This window comes from Phoca vitulina, unplaced genomic scaffold, assembly GCF_004348235.1.
Source record: "Phoca vitulina isolate PV1807 unplaced genomic scaffold, GSC_HSeal_1.0 scaffold67, whole genome shotgun sequence".
NCBI lineage: Eukaryota > Metazoa > Chordata > Mammalia > Carnivora > Phocidae > Phoca > Phoca vitulina.
The window spans coordinates 11,346,423-11,369,614 of record NW_022589770.1 but is presented as its reverse complement, the minus strand read 5'-3'; the positions used below and the strand labels follow the sequence as shown (position 1 = coordinate 11,369,614).

The 23,192-nt window shown below is 35.3% G+C and overlaps 1 protein-coding gene across 49 annotated transcripts in view; it reads right to left on the bottom strand.

Annotated features, from left to right (window-relative positions):
- The window catches only part of PTPRD (protein tyrosine phosphatase receptor type D), a 2,332,398-nt gene that overhangs the window by 820,201 nt on the left and 1,489,005 nt on the right, over nucleotides 1-23,192 (bottom strand). For all 49 annotated transcript variants that reach the window (XM_032392357.1, XM_032392358.1, XM_032392356.1 and 46 more), the window contains one exon: nucleotides 18,139-18,196. The gene's annotated coding sequence lies outside the window, so the exon portion shown is untranslated. The remainder of the gene's footprint in view (nucleotides 1-18,138; nucleotides 18,197-23,192) is intronic.

Below are 23,192 nucleotides of genomic sequence, written 5' to 3'. Positions count from 1 at the left end.
CATGATCTCTTTATCCCTCTTCCACACTTAATCCTCATCTTGTTCTCTGTCCCTGAAATGCTACCACCATCTACCCAGGATGCCTCTCACATCCAGTAAGTCACCAAATCATTTAGATTCCATTGTCAAATTACTTTCTGGATACTTCTCTTTGTTCCTACAGCTACCACCCAGGTCCAAGTAAATACTATCTTCTCTCTGAATGGTTGCCTCCTCTTCTTAATTATCCTTTCATCTTCAATATCTCTCTCCTCTAATTCACTCTCCACAGTGCACCTATGGTGATATGATTATGACATTCTCCTGCTTAATATCCTTAGAGCCTCCCCATTGCTCTTATGATAAAGCTCAAACTTCAAAACATGTCATAACTGATAAGACCCTTCGTGATCTGACTTCAGATATTTGACAGCCACAACACTCACCCCCCTCCTCAAATTCTGTCATTCACAAATATTGACCTACTTTGAAATATAACATCTCTTGCCCAATTCTAAGCCTTCACATCTTATTTCCCTTCCCTGGAATAGTTTTTAGCCTTCCTGTTTTTGGTTGATCTTGTTTATCCTTCTAGTCTTAGGGTTACATTATCACTTCCTCAAGCAGCCCTTCTTGAATTCTTGGATTAGCTTAATAAATCCTACTGAAATATGACTTCAACATTTATGTACTTCTTCTATCACACTCTTTTTTATCATTGCCCATTGTACTAGTTTCCTATCACTGCTATAGCAAATTACCACAAACTTTATGGCTTACTTATTATATTATAGTTCTAGAGGTCAGAAGTCTGAAATGGCTCAGCAATTCTGTGTTCCCTCTGGAGGCTCTAGGAAAAAAATTCATTTCTTCACTTTTTCCATCTCTTCAAGGTTGGCTGCATTCCTTGGCTCATGGCCCCTTTTTCTGTCCTCAAAGCCTGTAATGTAGCACCTTCAAATCTCTTTCTCTAAACTATTTCTGTCATCACATCTCTGTCTCTGATTCTGTCTCTCCTGCCTCCCTCTTTCCCTTATAAGGACCCTATGATTACCTTGGACCTACCTGAATAATCCAGGATAATTTCTCAATCTCAATATTCTTAACTTAATCACACCAGCAAAGTTTCTTTCACCATGAAAGCTAACATCTTTGTAAGTTCCAGGGATTAGGATGCAGACCTCTTGGAGCGGGGGGCGGATTATTCTCCTTCTCATACTAACTTTTCCTGTTAGGTTTATGAAATCTCCTTCCTTCCCAGTGCCCAACACAGTACCTGAATGAAGCACGAGAGGTATTCAGTACATATTTATTATGAGGAAACATGTAGTTCTAGATGTGATTTCTATCCATTGATATAGATATAGATGTAGATATAATAAATGTATATAATATCAAACAATTATGAATTAAGGAGTATAATTATAAACAACTAAATGTATTTTCAAACCAGTGTTTTTATTTTTTTTTATTTTTTCCTATTCTATTGCCCCTTTAAATTTTTCAAAGGGACTATTTTTCATTGTGTCCCTAAATAAAAATTTAGGCAGGCACAATTGCTTCTCTGTTCACTTTCAGGTATTAAAACAATCTATTGTTACTTTAAATCACAAAACACAGTTTCAATTAGGTAATTACAACGACCCATTTCATGAATATGTCGAAACTCTGGGTGCACTTTTAAGTTGAATCACTTCTCCCCACCCATCTTCCTTACTGCATTTTCTGACCCTTTCTGTGTTAGGATAGGGGTAGAGGATGAGAGTAAAGTGGAACAAAGCTATTATTTGACTGAATCTGTGGAGATGATATAATTTTAGTACTCTGGACCTGGCAAATGTTCAAAGCAGACTCTCCTGTGCTCATTCATGGACTATTGAACTCCATCCACAAACAGCTCTCTTCTAGAACCCCTTGGTTCTTAGAAGTTAGACCCTACCTCCTGTCAAAGTCCCTTCATCCCTCCAGTTGACCTGCTTGTGAAGGTTAGGACCACCCCAATGAAGCTTCCTCTCCTGTGTGTTTAAAAAGTAGTCCAAGGAAAAGCTGATGAATCCATTGTCCCTACAAACTCTGGGGATATCATTAATATCTTCATACCAGCCCTCTTCTCTACTGTAACATACCACTTTAGCCAGCTTCTTGCTCATAGACTTCTTAGGCTTTGCTCAGATACTAGTCCTCTATGTCCTCTAAATTGAAGGGATACGTATTATGCTTCACATGGTCTTTTAAAAAAACCCTTTGGGAGATATATGTGTGTTGGGGAAAGAAGAGTTTCACAAAACACCTGTCTCCAAAGAAAAACTCTTTAAATCTCCTCCTTAAAAAAAAAAAAAAAATCTAACTATGGGTGTGAGGGATTTAAGAGTTACATAGCTAGATCACAGACACCTATTTTTGAAAATTTCTCTCATTGTCTAGAACCTTACTTTTGAATGTAGGCCCTCTCTGAGTTACATATTGATACTATGTATCACTGCACTGTCTTGTCTTATCCACTCTTTCATCTCAGTAAGAAAAGCATTGTCCTCATTCTAAGGATGAAGAAACCAAGGGCAGAAAGGTTAAGAAATATACTAAAGATCATATTATTGACAAAGAGTGGACCCAAAATTCAAAACCAAAATTCATGTTTCCTTATATCATAATCTTTTTTTTTGATTCACTGTATAGATTATTTTTTTTTAAGTTTATTTTATTATGTTATGTTAATCACCATACATTACATCATTAGTTTTTGATGTAGTGTTCCATGATTCATTGTTTGTGTAAAACACCCAGTGCTCCATTCAATACGTACCCTCTTTAATACCCATCACTGGGCTAACCCATCTCCCCACCTCCTTCCCCTCTAGAACCCTCAATTTGTTTCTCAGAGTCCATAGTCTCTCATGGTTCATCTCCCCCTCCAATTTTCCCCCCTTCATTTTTCCCTTCCTACTATCTTCTTCTTCTTTTTTTTTTTTTAAACATATAATGTATTATTTGTTTCAGAGGTACAGGTCTGTGATTCACATTCTATCATAATCTTCATCATACTTTCTTTGTTTAAATGTCCATCTTCCCTATCAGATTGTAACTTCTTTCTTATTCCCTTCACTGTAATGCTCACCTATGCTTAATCACTGATAGGATTCTCAGTTTATTATGCAACATGAGATGGTGTATTGCTTAACATGCTATATAGAGGGAATGGTTTTTCTTTTTAATAACAATGGCAAACAAAAGAAGCAAAGCAAAGCAAACTTAAGAAGAAAAAAATCTCAAGGCATAAAATGCCATTGCTATAATAACTGATTTAAAAAAACAGAATAATCCATTGTTTTTGTCTACAAAAGACCAAAAATTCAATTTTATGCTGAATTTTACACTCATTTTACAGATGTTCATGGGGCTGTGACCAGCTGCTGCATGGAAACATGCTATTTTAATTATTGTAGAGATGTAACTCACATTGCCCACTGCCAAGCTTCCTTTAGTGCATTTCATTTCACATCTTAGTGTCAAGAAAAGTTATCCTTTTTTGGAGTAAATGTTTATCATAAAATCAGGTAAATAACTCTTCTATTTTTGCCTTAGTCTCTAGAAGCGGGTTGGGCAAAGTACAGCCCATGGGTTAAATCTAGTCCACTGCCTGTTTTTATAAACAGTTTTATTGTTACACAGTCACATCCATTCATTTATGTTTTGTATATGACTATTTTCATATAAAATGGCAGAGCTGACTAGTTGCCATGGAGTCTGTATGACGTACAAGTTCTAAAATACTTACAGTATGGCCCTTTAGAGGAAAAGGTTACTGACCCTCGCCCTAGAAAGTTTAGATTGCCAGTTTCCTTTATATAAGACCCTGCATAACATACTGCTGCATACTACACTGCCCTCCTGTTTCTCAAAGGTAAAAAAGTGATTTTTTAACTTTTATCCATTTTTTATCTCCTATATTTTCCCTTAGTTTCTTGTCTTTAGTATTATCTTTTCCATATATTTTAACAATTTAAATTTATTTTATATTACTGTATTGCCTGAACCTTCAAAAGGTGTCTCAAGTTACTTTTGGAATAAAATGGCATAAAAGCTATATGCTTTCTTTTTTTTTTTTTTTTTTAATTTTTTTAAGGTTTTATTATTTATCTGAGAGAGAGAGGGATAGAGCACAAGCAGGGGGAGCAGCAGAGAGAGAGGGAGAAGCAGGCTCCCCGCTGAGCAGGGAGCCCGATGTGGGACTCGATCCCAGGACCCTGGGATTACGACCTGAGCCGAAGGCAGACGCTTAACGACGGAGCCACCCAGGCGCCCCTATATGCTTTATTTTCTGACAGGACGACAGCAGTGTATTTACTAAGGGTGAAGCTGAACTAAGACCCAAAATCATTTATCTATTAAAAGCTTTAAGTACTACCTTTTAAAAGTAAAATTAAGCTTTATTTATTTTTTTATTTCTTTATTGATTTTGGGTAGGCAAGTAGAATGAAAATTAATGTTTTCCTATGTCTCTTTATAATAAACAGGATATTAAATTGGGCATGTGTTCTTCATTTCATGAAATGCCACTTAATTACAGAAGCAACCATTGTGTGCTATAAAGTGTGTGTGTGTGTATATATATATATATATATATGTATATCCATATCATTGGAAACAAATATAGATAAAATCACATTGACTTTCTAATTGAATGCTTCTGTTTTATCTAATACACTGTTTTCTTAGCAAATCGCATAGCCCCTCTTTCTTTAACTGCTCTCATCCAAAACTTTCATAATATTTCTAATTTTTTTTTTTTACTTTATAGGATTCAGAAATACACCAAAGATAATATATAAAAAGGTCACACTACAAAGAATTCTATCTTGACTTCTAACCAAGTCTAGACCATATTAAAGGTTATAAATTCAGTGTTTCTAATTCAATACTAAGAAGACTTTTATATTTTCAATGCCCTTTTGGTTATGAATATATGGCAAGTATTTGGGAAGAAAATATAAATTCCAAGACTTTATTCCAAGTACTTTGCTTCAGTTTCCCATGCTATAATTAGGCTATAATTAGGAGATTAAGTGAGATAATTCTATACTGAATCTTCCAGTTTAAAAGAGGGGGGGTGGGGTGCCTGGGTGGTTCAGTTGGTTAAGCAGCTGCCTTCGGCTCAGGTCATGATCCCAGGGTCCTGGGATCGAGCCCCGCATCGGGCTCCCTGCTGGGCGGGGAGCCTGCTTCTCCCTCTCCCTCTGCCTGTCTCTCTGCCTACTTGTTCTACCTCTCTGTCAAATAAATAAATAAAATCTTTAAAAAAATAAAAATAAAAATAAAAAAAATAAAAGAAGGGGGGTTGGTAAGCCCTTGTTTTAAAGAGAGTCTCTCTCTATGGAATTTGTTATGTTACTGGTCAAATCTTACTCTTCAGATATATGGTGATATAAAATGAACGGCTGTGTTACTCCTCCTTCCTGTTTTCTGCCAGATTTTTTAAAAAAGATTTTTTTAATTTATTTGAGAGAGAGAGAGAGAGAGCACAAGCAGGGGGGAAGGGTAGAAGGAGAAGCAGACTCCTTGCTGAACAGGGAGCCTGATGGGAGACTCTATCCCAGAGTCCTGGGATCGGGACCTGAGCCAAAGGCAGATGCTTAACCAATTGAGCCACCCAGGTGCCCTGTTTTCTGACAGATTTAAAGGAGATTCTTCTGTATTTTGTCTTCTAGTTGAAAAACAAAAATCTGTCATCATGCTTAAGTCCCCTGCGCTGGCTTTTAAGTTCTCCTATTAGACACATTCTAAAAATTATCTGTAATCTGAGGGCTCAGAACCTTGGTATGCCTAACCCAAAGAAAACTGAAATAACAACAAAGATACAAACTTCCTGGTTGGCTTAATGATATATCATTATAAATATTCAGCCAATGGCTTTAGGGAAACTTTTGTCTTGTCAAAAAGATCCAAAAGATTTGAAGGAACTAGAGAGTCCTAGAAAGGCTGGGAGGAGTTGATAGGTATTTGTTGTCATTTTACAAGTACCACAGATCTTGTGTGTTTTTATATTTTTATTTCATTATTTTATTGTATAAGTAAAACAGAATAAAGTATAAGGGTTTTCTGGAAACTATTTTAAAGTTTTGCAGTTTAAAAGGTGGTTATTTATTTATCCAAATAATAGATATACCAATCTCTGATTATATAAGATTCCTTCAAGTAATTCCCAAGAATTATCAGAAAAGCAGTTTTAAACATGTTTTTAGATTTTTCAGAAGAGTTTAACATTGAACTGAATTGTTTTCCTACAATCCTTACCTAATTGGCTTATCAAAGTTCTTGTACAAAATCATTGTAATGGGTAAGATTCTTTGTCCTTCAAATTCTTATTTACATTAGATTTCACTGTGGCATCACTAAATAAGAAAAAAATAACAAAATAGAGTGGGTGGTGTGATTTTAGGGGAAAAAATCTTTAAATGAATCTTTGGTTTGCCTGCTCTTGCTACCTCATTAATCCTAAATGGTGTCAGTCAGTTGAGTCTAATAGCTGTGAGTGTTACTACCATGGTCAGTTCCAAATTATAGTATTGATTAATTGATTGTCTTCTTCCAGTTGTGAATTATATTAGTGCTGGCTCAGGCAGCCTGGCTTAGGGCCAGAGTTTAATTTTCAATGGAAGGCAACAAGCAGTTTCACTGTTTCACTGCTGTGGTTAAGCGGATGCTAAGAAAACAGAAAGCTTTGGAAAGACAATTGGACAAAATGGAATGTACTAAATATAAAGAATATGCACTTATTTATAGTCTCTCTTCAACCTAGAGAAGCAAGTAGGAAAAGAGTAAGTCAAGAATTCATCATTTCTCAACCTCAGACTTCTAAAAGTCTTAAAGCAATTGACTGGAAGATGAGAAGAGGAGGGAAGTATGATGGTCCAGAATGACAATGAGCCAGCATTTAGATCTGTGGAATTAAGTCCATTCAAGAGAGAAGTGTGGTGACTGGTACTTTCAAATCAAGTAGAACTTAAAGTAGATTATGGGCTCCACTACATCATAGGTAGAGCTGTCCAGGGAAGCTTAAAAAGCACCTGACATATTGTGGCACCACCAGGGGAGCAGTACCATCTTCTTAGAATAATAGAAACATTACGAAGTTGAAGACAAAACCAGAGGCGCTTGTTTCTTGTTAACTCTCTGCTTTAATGAGGAACATAAAATGGATGGGTGTGTTTATCATTGATTCTTGTCGAATGGGAAAAGCTAAATGGGGCATTGAGAGGTTAATAACTTTCACAGATCCATAACTTTGCGTTTGCTTGCTGCCAGATCAATTCCTTTTTCCTACAAAATCTGAGAGGAAAATTGGTGTGGGATGGAGTGACTCTGATTATAAAATAATATTCACATTAAAATGTATTTATAATCATTATTGGTATTTCTTCTCAATATGAACAAAATTATACTTGATTTCACAGAGAATTAGGAAGAAAAACTTTCTTCCTCAAGTAAAGGAAATGATCATGAAAAAAATGAGGAAAATGATTTAGGCGTCCTAAATTTGAAAGCTTTAAAATCAATGTTTAGACAAGAGTGATAAATGGAAGTTTATAAATGGGGAAAATTGTTATGTGAAAAGCAAGGTCAAATAATCTGATGGGAATTAGAATTTTGTGGAAGTAATTGATATCAAAAAGTGGAGAAAGCCTGCAAGTACACATGTCAATGAGAAGAAAATTACTCTTCTCTAAGTGGTACTAATTTCAAGACTATTAATGACTGACTATATATATATGAAAATCTTTAATAGAAGCAATGATGTAAGAGCTTATTGGCATATCCTATTTAAAAAGTTCATAGAATAAATCTTAAAAATATATAAAGGTATAGGAATTCTTCATGGCTGTTTCAATGATCTGTAGCAAAAACAAAGTTAGAGTTGAGAAATTAATATATTCACTTCTTTTATTTTAAAGATTTTATTTATTTATTTGACAAAGAGTGAGAGAGAGAGAGCACAAGCAGGGGGAGTGGGAGAGGGAGAAGCAGGCTCCCCACTCAGCAGGGAGCCCGACACAGGGCTCCATCCCAGGACCCTGGGATCATGACCTGAGCCGAAGGCAGACACTTAACCGACTGAGTCACCCAGGCTCCCCAATATATTCACTTCTTAAAAAATATTATCATAAGCTACACTGTTTAATAGGTGCTAAGGATACTTGAGGGTGGTGATAAAAACAAACCACATACCTTTAAAGCAATCTGTTGAGTAGTTAGTAACTCAACTAACTAACACCATGTATGATACTACAAATCTAGTGTACTAACAACTTGAAAGAATAAGTGTATACCTGAGTGGACTTCATTACTTAGGTGGTCACCTGGAAGACAAAACTATGGTCTTAGCTCCTTTTGGGAAGGATCCAAATATAACTCATCCTGGTACACTCCTCAGCAATTAGCACATAGACCCTAGTACTAAATGGGTTGTCCATGAATATTTTTTGAAAGAATGAATGCATAAGAATATAGCCTTTCTTTTTTTTTTTAAAGATTATTTATTTATTTTGACAGAGAGACAGCGAGAGAGGGAACACAAGCAGGGGGAGTGGGAGAGGGAGAAGCAGGTTTCCCACAGAGCAGGGAGCCCGATGTGGGGCTCGATCCCAGGACCCTGGGATCATGACCCGAGCCGAAGGCAGATGCTTAACGACTGAGCCACCCAGGTGCCTCAAGAATATAGCCTTTCAATCAACTTACTGTCAGTGGCAAGAAATAGCTTGCTAAGAATATACTAACCTTAAAGAGACACAGCAATAAAGTCATTAATAAGATCTAAGCAAAATTAAAGTGCTTGGGATCTAATATTCAAGTATAGCTAGTTTTCCTTCTCTCCCATTCCGTCTTTTTACCTAAATAAATTTGATTATCCCTTAGATTCAGGCATTCCTTTCCTTCCTATAGAAGTTGTCCCTTACCTATTTGGAGTAGATTAAGCAACCTTATTATGAACTCCTGTACTTCCCATATTTGGGGGATATTTGCATTCTCCTATAACTCTTTATTTAATTGGCTATGCATCCTAGATGGACTATGTCTGTCTTATTCCCCTATATGTTCCTTAGGCATTAGCAAAGGGTTTGGCACGTAGACAGCTACTTGGTTTTTCTGGTCCGTGTCATTATTTACCCCTCTTTCCCACACCCAGCATCTAGTTTGTCTGCAGATCCAGGTAGCTTTACTTTAGAAGCAGTGCCTATACAGAATTCAGCCACTTCTCTCACTCCCAAGGCTATAACTCGATCTACGTCTTGCCTGCATAATTGCAGTAACTACTGTACTGGTACCCCTATCACTGCTCTTGCCCCTGTTAGTCGGTTCTTAACCCAGAAGCCTGAGGGATCCTTTTAAAATATATACCAACCACATTACTTATCTGTTCAAATGTTCAGGAAGATGTCATCTTATTTAGGATACAAGTTAAAGTTCTCACTAGGAGCTACAAAAGTCTTTTCTTCCAATCTTCCCTTGTACGGGGCACTCCAGCCACAATGGCTTTCTCACTACACTGCACTTTAGTAATCTCCCTCCTCGTAGCCTTTGCTCTTGCTGTTTCCTTTCTCTAGAATGGTCTTCCTTTATTATCTACAGGACTAACTTTTTACTATCTTGAGAGTTTTGCTTAAAAGTCTCTCTCAATTCAAAATTTCTAAAATTTCAATATTTCCCTTACCTGATACTTTAATTTTCCTTTCTTGTTTTATTTTTCCTGTTAGTACTAATTCAAAGTCTGATATTCAGCAGGTAGAATGAACTTTTATTCTGGGTGGCTGGGTGTCTGTTTGATGAGTTGGTATCCATTTTCACTGACTATGAAATATTGTAAACACCCCTGCTCTTCACTATGTAATATACTCTATATCTATTTCTCTTTAACATCTGCCTCTCCTACTCTAAGGTGTTTTTGTTCAACATTGTATCACCAGCATCTGGAGCATCTAGACTACTATAGGAACTCTATCTGTATGCACTTATATTAGCTTACCCATGCTTTGCATTAAAAGGTACTACAAAATGGTGTTATATTTATTTGCTTTTATGTTATTTAATTGATTGTGGACTCCTTGAGAACAGCTCTCTTTTTTGTAACCTTTATCCATCTCCACCATCTAGTATAATGACTGGTTAATAAATACTTAATGAATGAAAAAAGGATTTTATGCATAACCACAATTACTCATTTAAGATATATAAATTATCATAACTATGCCTTCATTTACTATGTTAACCTACTTTTCATCAAGGTAAAATTATTTATACAAACTTTCACTGGTGCAAATATAACCTTATAAATTATATATTCTTAATGTGTAAATTTATCTGCCTCAAAGATTTTCAGTAGCATAAACCTTGTGATTGAGGGGAAAATATTATATATAAACAATCCTCTCTTGGCATTAGTATGGGCTTAAATAGCAGTAATATAAAGATCTTAAGCAAATTTTAAACAACTATTTTCAACAGAAGATATTTTATAGATTTCATAATTCCATTCAATAACTACAAATGATTTCTGATCTTTTAAAACATGATATAAAAATATGATTCTGAATAGGAAAATCTGGGCTCAGATTCAGAAGTCTTTTTTTTTTTATAGTTTGGAATTATTTCACGTGCTCAGATTTTAACAAAACATAAGATTAAAAAAAATTATCTTTAGGTCTGCATCATCACCACAAGAACAATAAACCTCTAAAATCTTTGCCAATACATTATATAAGATCATACAAGTCATGTTTATCAAATGTAGAAAAAATAGTCTTAACAATTCCTATAAATGTAGGAACCAAAAAGCTACTGCTTGTTTTGAGAAATACTGTCCTTCCTGTGTGAACCTGTTTTGTAACTTCACTTCCTATTTATTAACCCTGACTGAGGCAACTCTCCCATGCTTTTTTTCTTTTTTAAAGATTTTATTCATTTTTTCTAGAGAGACAGAGAGAGCAAGCATGAGCAGAGGGAAGGATAAAGGGAGAAGCAGACTCCCTGCTGAGCGGGGAGCCTGACGGGGGACTCAATCCCAGGACCCTGGGATCGTGACCTGAGCTGAAGGCAGACACGTAACTAACTAAGCCACCCAGGTGCCCCAACTCTCCCATGTTTAACACAGTCCATCCTAAGCACTCTTAACTTTATCCCACTGAATATATAAGAAATTGTTCAGATACTTGCAAAAACTCACATTACTTGGAAATGCAGAGCCCAATGCAATGGATATAGTTTAGTTCCCAATTTAGGAGATCTCAAAACAAAACAAAATAGCAAAAGCACAGCCTTTTAGATATTCTTGAACTTAGCTTCTGGGTGATTCTTTGTAGCTGAGTTTCTAAGCCCTTCCCGTTGGGACAGCAGACATCCCACTACCAAGCACCAAAATTTAATGTTTCAGATAATCTCATTACAATCTGATATTTCATCCCCCATCTTCCTATAGCCTATAACTAGGAAAACAGTGGAAGATAATAAAACAAATAAATATGGATACTTAAGGATTTGACACCTAAGAAGGTTCTCAACCTACTAGTTGGTTCTGGTTCTATGTTCCACCACCTGTAACTGAATTTGATTAACATTTTTAAGTTATTTATTTAGTCATTTACTTTACAGAGTGGAATCTACTCTTGTATGAACATAGTCTTGGATGATTTGACCATTAAAGTCACTCTAAATAGGAGTTAGAAGTCAACCTCTATTTAAATAGGTGATGATATTAAGGAGTACAGTTGTTGTGATGAACAATGAGTGTTGTATGTAAGTGATGAATCATTAAATTCTACCCCTGAAACTAATATTACACTATACGTTAACTAGCTGGAATTTAAATAAAAACTTGAAACTTTAAAAAAAGTCAACCTCTATTTTTAGCTCTGTTTGGTTGGCCATTAGAAACCATTAATTTTCTCCTAACCTTTACTTTGGAACTTTTCTTCCTTCTTGTCCATTTTTGTCAATATGGATATAGCCAATGATTTCCAACTTGATCACATAACTAAAGCCTGACAGATTTAAAAATACACACATGTTAATGGAATTTGATTCTAGATAATTACATGGTCAAAATATATCCTTAGTTTGGATATATATACATGTAGGAGATATATATAAGTCCATCCTCGTTAAAGTTTTTTGCAAAACAAGATTTTCTTTCTTTTCTTTTTTTAATGGAGAAAAACTTCATTTTTTAGGAGCAGTTTAAAGTTCAGAGAAAAATTAAGGGGACCTAATTGTTTTTTATCTTCTCTTTCTAGAAGCAGCCTAATGATTATGACCAAAAGTAGGGTGGACGATTTACACTTTATATTGATTAATATATAGTATTTTCAGGGAGAAGGATATAATTACACAATATAGCTACCTTATAACATTTTTTAAAGATTTTATTTATTTATTTATTTATTTATTTATTTGAGAGAGAGAGAGAGAGAGAGAGCACAGGGGGAGGAGCAGAGGGAGAGGAACAGGCAGACTCTGTGCTGAGTGCAGAGCCTGACATGGGACTAGATCTCACAACCCTGAGATCATGACTTGAGCCGAAATCAAGAGTTGGATACTCTCCTGAGTGAGCCATCCAGGTGCCCCTATAATTGGTTTTATACTGTTTTATTTTTGTGTCATTATGAACATATATTAGATTGAAATTCTTCTTTTTTTTTTAATCATCATGACTTTCTTGAGCAATTCAAACAATCCAAACTGATAGTCTTTTGATAGGGGTAGAATTTAATATAGGTGATGTTAACAGCAAATTGTTATGTTTAATCCTATCAATCTTGACTTAAAATGATAAAAATAACAAACTAATATAAAACTTAACATAAGATCTATAGTAGTCTATATAAAAAATACCTTTCTTTAGGTTTTGGTTGTTTTACAAGACAGATTGAAACTCTACAAAAGGTGACTTTAATTTAAAACTCTACAAGTACAGTCAGATCAAGAGATAGCAGCCTTTCCACATACTGAAGGTAGTCTGTAGATACCATTTGTCCCATTGTGTTTAATTCTAGCCATCAACCTGAAATGTGAAACATATTATTGATGTGCTAGGAGGAGGCATCGGACCATGAACATCTGAAACTCATGTTATAGAAGGAATGCTTGAAGGAGCTATGGATATTTTACATAGAAAATAGAAGACAATGGAAAGAAATAAAGGCAGATATGTTTTGTATCAATTTAAAGAAGATCTGTCTTGGAATTAGAGCTATCCAATAATGAAAATGAGGTTAATATATAGTTCAAATCACAGACTGGCTGACTGTGCGTCATGGGGAAGATTCCTGTAGAATACTATACTGAACTGTGTGAACTTCCTTTGTCATTATGCCTTGAATTTTTTTTTTTTCCATTGAAGGATAATATGGCCTTAAATGCAGAGCAAAAAAAAAAACAAAAAACACCTGAGTCACAGATATATTACCAAACATCTTTCTGGTCTTGGGCAGGTCATTTGTCTTCTCTGGGTCTAAATTTGTCATGTACAAACATAGCCTGGAGTATTTAAGGTCTGTATTAGTCCTAACATTCACTGACCATATAAATATAGACATACTGAATCAAACTCTAAGTCCACTCATGGAAAAGAATTATTGCAATTATAGACTTTTAGAGCTGGAAAGCATTTAGCAACCCCCCCCACCAAGTTGTTAGATTATACATATCATTGTTCTTATACTGACTTGTTAGTAAATATTTTTAGTAAGCCTTTTAAATGCAGTGCATAATACAAAGGTTTTGGTTACTACCCTTGAATGCAAAAACGTAACTTCCTTAAGCAGAAATACTCAGAGTACATCCTGCTGAGCTTTCTTCTTTTGGCCATATAGTCTGTTTACACAATTAACCTTCCATTAATTAGATTAACTTGTTCTTTACTTGGGATTGGCAAGTTAATACGGTAATCAAAAATCTCTAACACAGATCTAAATATGCACCCCTCCCATGTGTAACACTGACTACTTCTTTACTAAGAAACCTGAAATCTGGCTCATTTAATGGATGCTTACTTAGCAAATCTGCCTTATTTCTCTAAAATAGCGCTAGTCAGAACTTCATAAACAATTCTTAAAATCACCTAAAAAAAACCCGTAGTATTTCTGACTTTCTTAATTGATGAAACTCTAAGAGTTAACTGAAGTTCCAGAAGGTGACTTTAATTATGTGAAGGTATTTATAGGTATTGGCATTTGTCCTTATACTAAAACATGATACCGCTTAGCATATAATCAAATGTTATCGTTCACAAGAAACTAAGTTACACTTGCCAAAATAAGCCAAGCACTTGGCTGTCGAACTCACAATAATATTATGTTCACCCTATATATTTGTGAATTTCCCAGTTCAGTTTAACAGATTCTGGCTAGTATTAGCTTGATCCAGTTATGAAAAGTGAGTGACAATACATGAAGAAGAAAGCTCATTTAACCAAATTGGCTAAATTTGGTCAATGAACCCAAGGCAAAATATTTTGAAACTTTAATTCAAAAACATTATAGTCATCATTAACAGTATCTTAGAGGGATGCCTGGGTGGCTCAGTCGTTAAGCCTCTGCCTTCGGCTCGGGTCATGATCTCAGGGTCTTGGGATTGAGCCCTGCATCGGGCTCCCTGTTCTGCAGGGAGTCTGCTTCTCCCTCTGCTTGCCCCTCCCCCTGCTTGTGTTCTCTCTCTCTCTCTCTCTCTGCCCTTCACAAATAAAGAAATAAAATCTTTAAAAAACCCAGCATCTTAGATATCTCATAATGTCCTCAAGCAGTCATTTATTAAGTGTCCATGGTGTCAGGGCACTCTTTTAAACACTGTGATGAATAGGAAGATGAGTAAGAAGATACAGACTCTCCCTTCAAAAAATTTCCCGTCTAGACACTTAAGGAGGAACTGCCAGGAGACTGGAAGCCTCATGCTTTTGCTATTTAGTAGGATGGTCTTGGTTCTCTCAATTCAAAGCAATCTCAAAACACAGTGGCGATTGTTGTCTCTGGAATTCCACTTGGGTTCAAATTCTGATACTACTACTACCACTTGTGTGACTTTGGGCAAGATATTTAGTTTCTCTAGTTCTCAGTTCCCTATCCTAACATGGAAATAATTCAAGTATTGACCTCAGAGTTTTATTATGAAGAATAAATGAGATATGTGTGAGATATGAAATTATTATTCATCTCAAAAATAAAGTTTAAATGCGTTTAAGGGATAAAGGATACATTAAGTAAGAAATCTGTCTTTTATCTGGCAAGATTAACAAGTTGAATATTTTATAATATGTTAGAGTTAATAACCTGCTTTTAGACTGATTATCTAACATTCATGGACTATGGACTACAGAGGGAAAGAAGAATTTCTTTTTTTTTTTTTTTTTAAGATTTTATTTATTTATTTGAGAGAGAGAATGAGAGAGAGAGCACATGAGAGGGGGGAGAGTCAGAGGGAGAAGCAGACTCCCTGCTGAGCAGAGAGTCCGATGCGGGACTCGGTCCTGGGACTCCAGGATCATGACCTGAGCCGAAGGCAGTCGCCCAACCAACTGAGCCACCCAGGCACCCAAAAGAAGAATTTCTAATGTAATCCCTAAAGCAACATCACTAGTGAGCTGGTGATCTCTGACAAATGGAGGAGAAGACAATTTGGGAAATACTGATCAAATATAATGCTGTAAGTAAAATGTTCTGGGCTTCACACAATTGTTTGACAAAATGTCTTATATTTTTTAGGCAATCTGAAGAAGGCAGGGTTAGAAAGAACTAGATAGATTTGTTAAGTTGCAGAAGAGCCTCTTAAAACACATTAGAATGAGTAGATATTAATCTGAAAAATATTTTGGACCTGGTTCATATCACTGTCTTTGGTGGAGTGGAAACATTGTAAAATGTAAAAGTCAGAAAGGTTGCAGTTTGAGTTCTTGTTCTAACTCTTATTAGTTGTGACAGATCTTTGTTCCTTGACCACCGGTTTCTTTATCTGTAATCAGAATATATGAGGATGCCATGCAAAGCCCTTTACTTCATGCTTGGCACATCTTAAGGGCTCAGTAAGTAGTACCAATAATAATCACTGTTATTTTTATTGTCATTTCTGTGATGAGATGAAGATAGTTATACTATTTTGTTTCCACTTTTATTCGTCTTGAATATACAGGCATGAGATACTGTGTTCTCTGATTCATCTATCCTATCTCCAGAAGGTAAACTTCTAAAATACATTGCATATTTCCACTGTCAAACATGCCTATATGTGGGCAGATAAGTTCCTGACCTCCTGTTTCAATGAAAATAATAATGATAACATTTACGGACTACCCTATATATCCCCTACTATATGTCAGGTTCTGTTCTGATAGACTTTTCATATAAAACTCGTTTAATTCTCACAACAGTTTAGGAAGTACGTACAATTATTATCTCCATTTTACAGATGAGAAACCTCAGACACACACAAGTGAATAATTTGCCTAAGATCAAGCAGATAGCAAATAGAGAATCCAGGCAAGTCTAGGTTTAGAACCTATGCAATTTGCCCCTTATAATAGAATTGATTTATTCTGAAGAAGCAATATCATAAATGGAAGTATGTTTGAAATATTTTTATTGACACTAGATCAGACAGAGATAGAACTTAAAAGAAAATAGGAACATCATTTGTATTATTAGTTCTATGGGAATAAGTACTTTGGATGCCTGAACAATGGGTTTTTAAACTTACTCTGGAACATGATGTGCTCAGAAAATAGAAACTGATTCTATACAAATTGCTGAACCATAAAACAGAATGATTAATATCATAAGAGAGTCATGAACAAAGACACAGGAGTTCAGAAGACAGCATCATTTTGACTGGGGATATTCAGGAAAGCTTTAAGGTGAAGGTGAGCTGAATCTTAATATATAAAATAGGAACAATGAGGAACTAAAGGGGAAAAAGGCTGGGAGCCTGAAATCAATTTACTACAACCTCTGTGTCCTTGTTTGTTTGTTCAATTCTCATCTAATTTGACTTCAATCATATCTTGGTTTCTGAAGGAACTTTGTGTGCCTTTCTGTGTATTAATATTCCCTTTTTTTCTTAGAAACATAAGAAACATCAACTAAAAAATGAAGTTAACAGAGAATTTGGGAGGTGGTATTCCTTCCTTTAAGCTGAGAACTTAAAATTTTTAGGAAAGAAGAGTATTTAAGCATGCTAAGTAACTTTTAAACTTTGTAAACTTTATTTACAAAATTTGTATTTAGAAACCTCAGTTAAAATCATTTTAGTTTATTTTATAATTCATCACAAGTTTATACAGGATAATAGTTTTAAATGGTAAGCCAATGGATCAAACACTTTAGAGAGAGCATAGGAATGATTTATTTCAGAGAATTATCATTTTAAGATTAGAAACAAAATATTAAGCTGCAATGGGCAAGAAAAATGGACTTGGTAGAGGATTTTATAAAAAAAGTATTATTATGATAGATGAAATATTTATATTTGAGAAAGGATATGTAAGATAACAAAGCTGTGTTAATAGCAAAAATTTTGTTGTGAAATACTGAGAACTAAATGCATCACATTATAACCTGTTATTGTTTAACAGAGATTAGACATTTAAAATTGTGCTAATCTATTTGCTAATCTGTTTTCTTGCTTTATTCCCTCATTAACAATAAATAGCTTTGTAGCTTCCAGAAAAAACAAAACAAAGTATGTAGGCGAGACCACCGCCGAGGGCTAATAATTTCATAGCAGCAGCAGCTAAATTCAATCAACATTTAAATCTATAGGCATCTGCTGCTCCAGTTCAAAAACTTTAACCCATTGTTAGATTTCCCACACATTCATGACTAACATCGTCCGTGATTCAGAATTGAAAAACAAATCCTTCATTGACAGATCATTTCCTAGTTGTTCCATTGTTTTGCGTATAATTTTATTTATAAAAGAAAAACTGGTTATCCATAGTAAAGAACAATTTAATCTTAGCATATTTTATACGAGGAATAAAAAGTGGGTAGAATACAATGTTTGACTATATCTTCCATGCATCCATTCCCATCAGTATTTGTTGAGTGCCAACCATACAGCAGGCACTGTATTCGGTATTAGAATCCAAAGAAGAGAAAGAAGGGTTAAGATGTGTTGCAGACTTACCTGGTATCAGCCACTGTAGGTATTCTCAGACAGTACCTGGCCTCAAGAGGTTCAAAACCTAATTAACAAGACAGGAAACAAAATTATTTTAAAAGCAATATTTCAAACTCTAAATTGTCTTTAAGATATCGTATTTCTGCCATCATCTTTTTTTTTTTTTTAAGGTTTTATTTATTTGACATAGAGAGACACAGCGAGAGAGGGAACACAAGCAGGGGGAGTGGGAGAGGGAGAAGCAGGCTTCCCGCTGAGCAGGGAGGCCAATGCGGGGCTCGATCCCAGGACCCTGGGATCATGACCTGAGCTGAAGGCAGATGCTTAACCAACTGAGCCACCCAGGCACCCCTCTGCCATCATCTCTTAAGGTAGTTTGAGACAGAGAGGAGAAAAAGCAAGAGGATAGATGAGAAGCTGGTATCAATTTTATGTGATAAAAATCTTTAATTGAAGTAGTGAAATGCCAAAAATTAACATGGAACTTTCTTTGTCTATATGCTGTAAAGTAGTGAATATTGACTCTCCCTTAATATTTTGGATTGCAACTAACATGTCTGACATGAAATGGCCAGGCTTCCTTCTTGCACCTGTTTCATCAAGTTTACCAAATGTCTCAGTTTGTTGCTTCCTGAAATCACATAATATATTTCAAAACGGCCATCCTTTGTTCTTTATGGAACTGGATGCCACCTAGATTGTTAAACCCTGGAAGCCAAGCTAAAGCAAATCCTCATTTGTCCTAGTCACCCTAGGACTAGCTAACATGAAGTTTTCTAAATCTTCTAAGTATTGCATTTATGTAAAAGAATCTCAATTATTATTTTTTTAAATCTACGACTCTAAAACAAATTAAAAAGTCAATGTATCCTAATTTCTCAGTGGGATCATTTTACAAGTTTTAAAGACTATCTTAATTATTCTTGTTTGTTTTCATAATTGCTTCCTTCTGTCTACACTACTATCTTCTCAACTCTTTACCAAGTGTTCAACTCTTATTCCTCCTTCAGTTCCCAAAGGAAGTTGTCATCCCACATGGAAAGCATTCTTTGATATCCTGCCCCCTCCCAAGTTTTGCTTAGATAGATTTCCTAGATACTCGAGCAGTTCTGTGTACTTCGTTGGTACATTACGTTGTGTCACAGAAACCAGACCGTTTCCTTTTTCCTCCTGTTATAGAGTCACGCTAAGTTTTGCAGATAGATATGTCCATGTGACGAATTCTTCGCAATGGAATACAGCGAGATATAAATCATGGCAATATCAAACCTGGCTTAAAACTATGTCATACATAATCCTTCATTCAATGTTCCCTATTCACAGGTAGAATCCCTGAGGACTTACAGGAGGAATGATCCATAAGACAGAAAGAGCCTGGTCCTTCAGCCACAGATCTCAGGATCACCCGTCACCCCACTAATAAAGTCTATTGATACTGGAGAGTTACAAAGATGACCATCCATCATCCCAGCCTGACTAGGAACATCAGTTGGCATTGGAGTTTTGTGTAAATAGTTAAATTTCAGTTCTCCATGCCATTAAATTGTCAGGTGCTTGTTATAGTACTTAGCCTACCCAGACTGGGACTGTTTGATTTGTTTGATCTCTCCCATTAGGTTGTAAACTATAGTACCCCCACAGCAAATGGTTTTGTCATGTTCCAGGTTTTAGCTGAGCCCCTGACACAAAATTCCTCTCTTTTTTTAATAACTTAGATCTTACGATAAAATGTACCATGAAAATTTCACAGGAAACATTACTGTAAATACAGTTATTCCTTTGGTGGTAATTACAAGGCTTCATCTAGCACAGGCTTCAAAATACCTCTCGGTAAATACTTTAAAGGTAAAATCTGATTTTGTGTAGGAGTTCAAAGCAAGTGGAAACATCGAAACATTCTTGCAAAACTGCTTTCCTAGGCTTCTATTTGCAGTTTTTCCTACGATGGTGAGAGCATTACAAAACCTTAGTCAGAAGTAACGGACTCAAAAGCTCCTTGAGATAGTTGCAGTGACTTGGAACATCCTTCTAATCTCTACTGAGGATTTAATGCCGATGGAGAGAAAATGAAAGGTAATTTTCTTTCCTTTTCAAAACAATAACCAATCACAGAACCCAAGACCTTCTGCTCTTCTCAAAGTACAATGAAATAGCTTTTGAAGTTTAGACAAAAATAGAGACATGGGACAAGCAATATCAAGTCTCAGTCAGCATGCATCTATGTATTTATTGCCGACACACATCTCTTCCCCACCCCCTTACTCTTCCAGCCAAAAACACTACACGCACTGACGCCTTTTGGGTAACCACCTGTTTGAGGCCACTTCCAAAAGGTCTCCTCATAAATCTCACCCATCTGTCTGTACTATCATCCACTTGCTGGTTAAATTTAGTACTGTTTGTCAGAACCTACCTTTGAGACACATACTTCCTTTACTTCCAGCCCTATCTAAGTAAGGGAAATAAAGAAGAAATGGTCCTCCTTGCTTCCTTTCTGAAGAATTAAGAGAAAGCTTTTTTTTTTTTTTTCCTGCAAGACATGGAACTGCTTTTAACCTGAAGAAAAATCCTCAAGCTCTGTTCCACAGCTCATTTAGATTATTTTTGAATGGCACATTTAGGCTAGATTTTATGGTAACTTTAATAAATTTGTAGTTTATTCACATCAACGTTAATATATAATTTCCCTTGGCAAAGCACTTATCTCTTCAGTGTCTGGCAAACACACATTGGATTTGCCAGGGGAAGTCATTTCTTAAAGTATCCATAGACATTAAGACAATTCTTCTTCTCAGACCATCACAAAGCTACCTTTCTTTTCTGAGCACAAATATCAACCTAATGGCCTGTTGATCTAAGTAGAAGGGACAACAGAAAGATTTAACACCGGCCATATATATATATATATATATAACTCAGTTCTTCTAAGTCATGCTTAATGTTTAAGTCAACTGGACTTCCTACTGTAGTCAAAGTGCAAATTATTAAGAAGTCTCAATTTTTTTCTGAAAATTGAGGAAAATAATGGATTCTCATAAGCAGAACAAAATGAATTTTCAGCAACTGATTTAGCCAAGTAAATGCAATCCAGCTCATCGACCATGCATGATGTGTGTGAGAGAGCGGAAGAAACAAGAAAGAAAAAATGTTGCAATGTACAGGTTCTCTCATTTCGGTGGTTTTTTGCCAAAGCTCCGACTAATTGTTGTGGCTGAGGAAACTGTAAGTGCTAAAGTCTAACTTTCAAAAGCAGAACCATCTATGGTGAAGTACATTCTGATCGGATAGTTTTATTACTTACAGATGTGCATGGAAAATGGTTCTAAGAAATTTTGAAGGTTTCCATTTACTTTGGTCATAAACCCAATTTTTCCCCACAGAAATAACAAACATCTCATAAATAGCCTTTCATTTTGCATGGATCCTTTCATTTACGTCAGGAGAATATCATCTTTTATTTTATTTTTTAAATGGAGTTAGCTGGAATCGAATCGTGGATATTTTATATTCTGACCCATAAAAAATACTTGGGACTTCCTCACTGTAATTTTTCTTTGCTGTATGGCATGGCTTCTGTTATAGTGTGAAAATTCCAAGTTTCATTACTGACCATGACTCCAGTATACGTAATAGGCATATTTTAATTAAAGTACTTCAAACATTTAAAAAAAAGTTATTTCAACAGAAAAACTGGAATTTAATTTATGTGCTATAGTGTGATGCTTTCTACTATTCTATTTAAATTAGAAAAAAAGTTTACTTCATATGAAGTTTCTTTTGCTACTAACCTTATTCGAAAACACCTCCCCCAAATGATTTATTATCAAAATGCATGTTATTTTAAAACAGATTCTATATTAGCACAAGCAACTGGGACCCTTTAAAGTAGTTTAAAATTACATATTAAAGAGATTCTATTAAAAGGCGTTCATTCTCTTTTATTCAGAATTGTTTGCACATCTTTTTCTTTAGTCATTATTCTCCCATTTTCACAGATTTGAATTAATATTAGATAAGCAATGCTAGGTAAACAAACATCCAGGAAAAATAAAATTTGAAATACCTAAGGGTACCTGACTTGTAAAATTGTCAAGTCCTGATTTCATATGCGGATGATATAGTAGGAAGCCAGTAGAGATGAGTGCGTGATTTTAAACTCTGTTTTGTCAAATATGTTGGAACCCCTAAGTTACATAAGTTTGCTTCTTTCTTTTTTCCTTCCTTCCTCCCTCCCCCATGTGTCTCTTTCTCTTTTTTCTTTTGTTCATTTTCTTTTTATTTTCTCTTTTTATTTATTTGTTTAAAATTTTAATTCCAGTATAGTTAACACACAGTCTTATATTAGTTTCAGGTGTACAATGCAGTGATTCAACAATTCCATATATTATTTAGTGTCCATCACCATAAGTGTACCCCTTCACCTATTTCACCCACCCTCCTACCCACCTTCTATCTGGTAAACTTATCTCTTATTCTCTACAGTTAAAAGACCATTTTTTGGTTTGTCTCTCTTTTTTTTCTTTGTTTCTTAAATTCTGCATATGAATGAATCATACAGTATTTATCTTTCTCTGACTTATTTCACTTAGCATTATACTCTCTAGATCTATCGATGTTGTTGCAAATGGCAAGATTTCATTCTTTTCTATGGCTGAGTTTATATATATATATATATATATATATATATATATATATATCATCACTTCTTTATCCATTCATCTCAAATGGATACTTGGGGTGCTTCCATAATTTGGACATGATAAATATTAAACATAAGCGTGCATGTGTCCCTTTGAATTAGTGTTTTTGTATTCTTTGGGTAAATATCCAGAAGTGCGATTACCGGATCATAGGGTAGCTCTATTTTTAACTTTTTGAGGAACCTCCATACTGTTTTCCACAGTGACTGATACAGTTTGCATTCCCACTAACAGTGCACAAAAGTTCCTTTCTCTCCACATCCTTGCCAACACCTGATGTTTCTTATGTTTTTCATTTTAGCCATTCGGACAAGTATGAGGTGATATCTCATTGTAGTTTTGATTTGCATCTCCCTAATG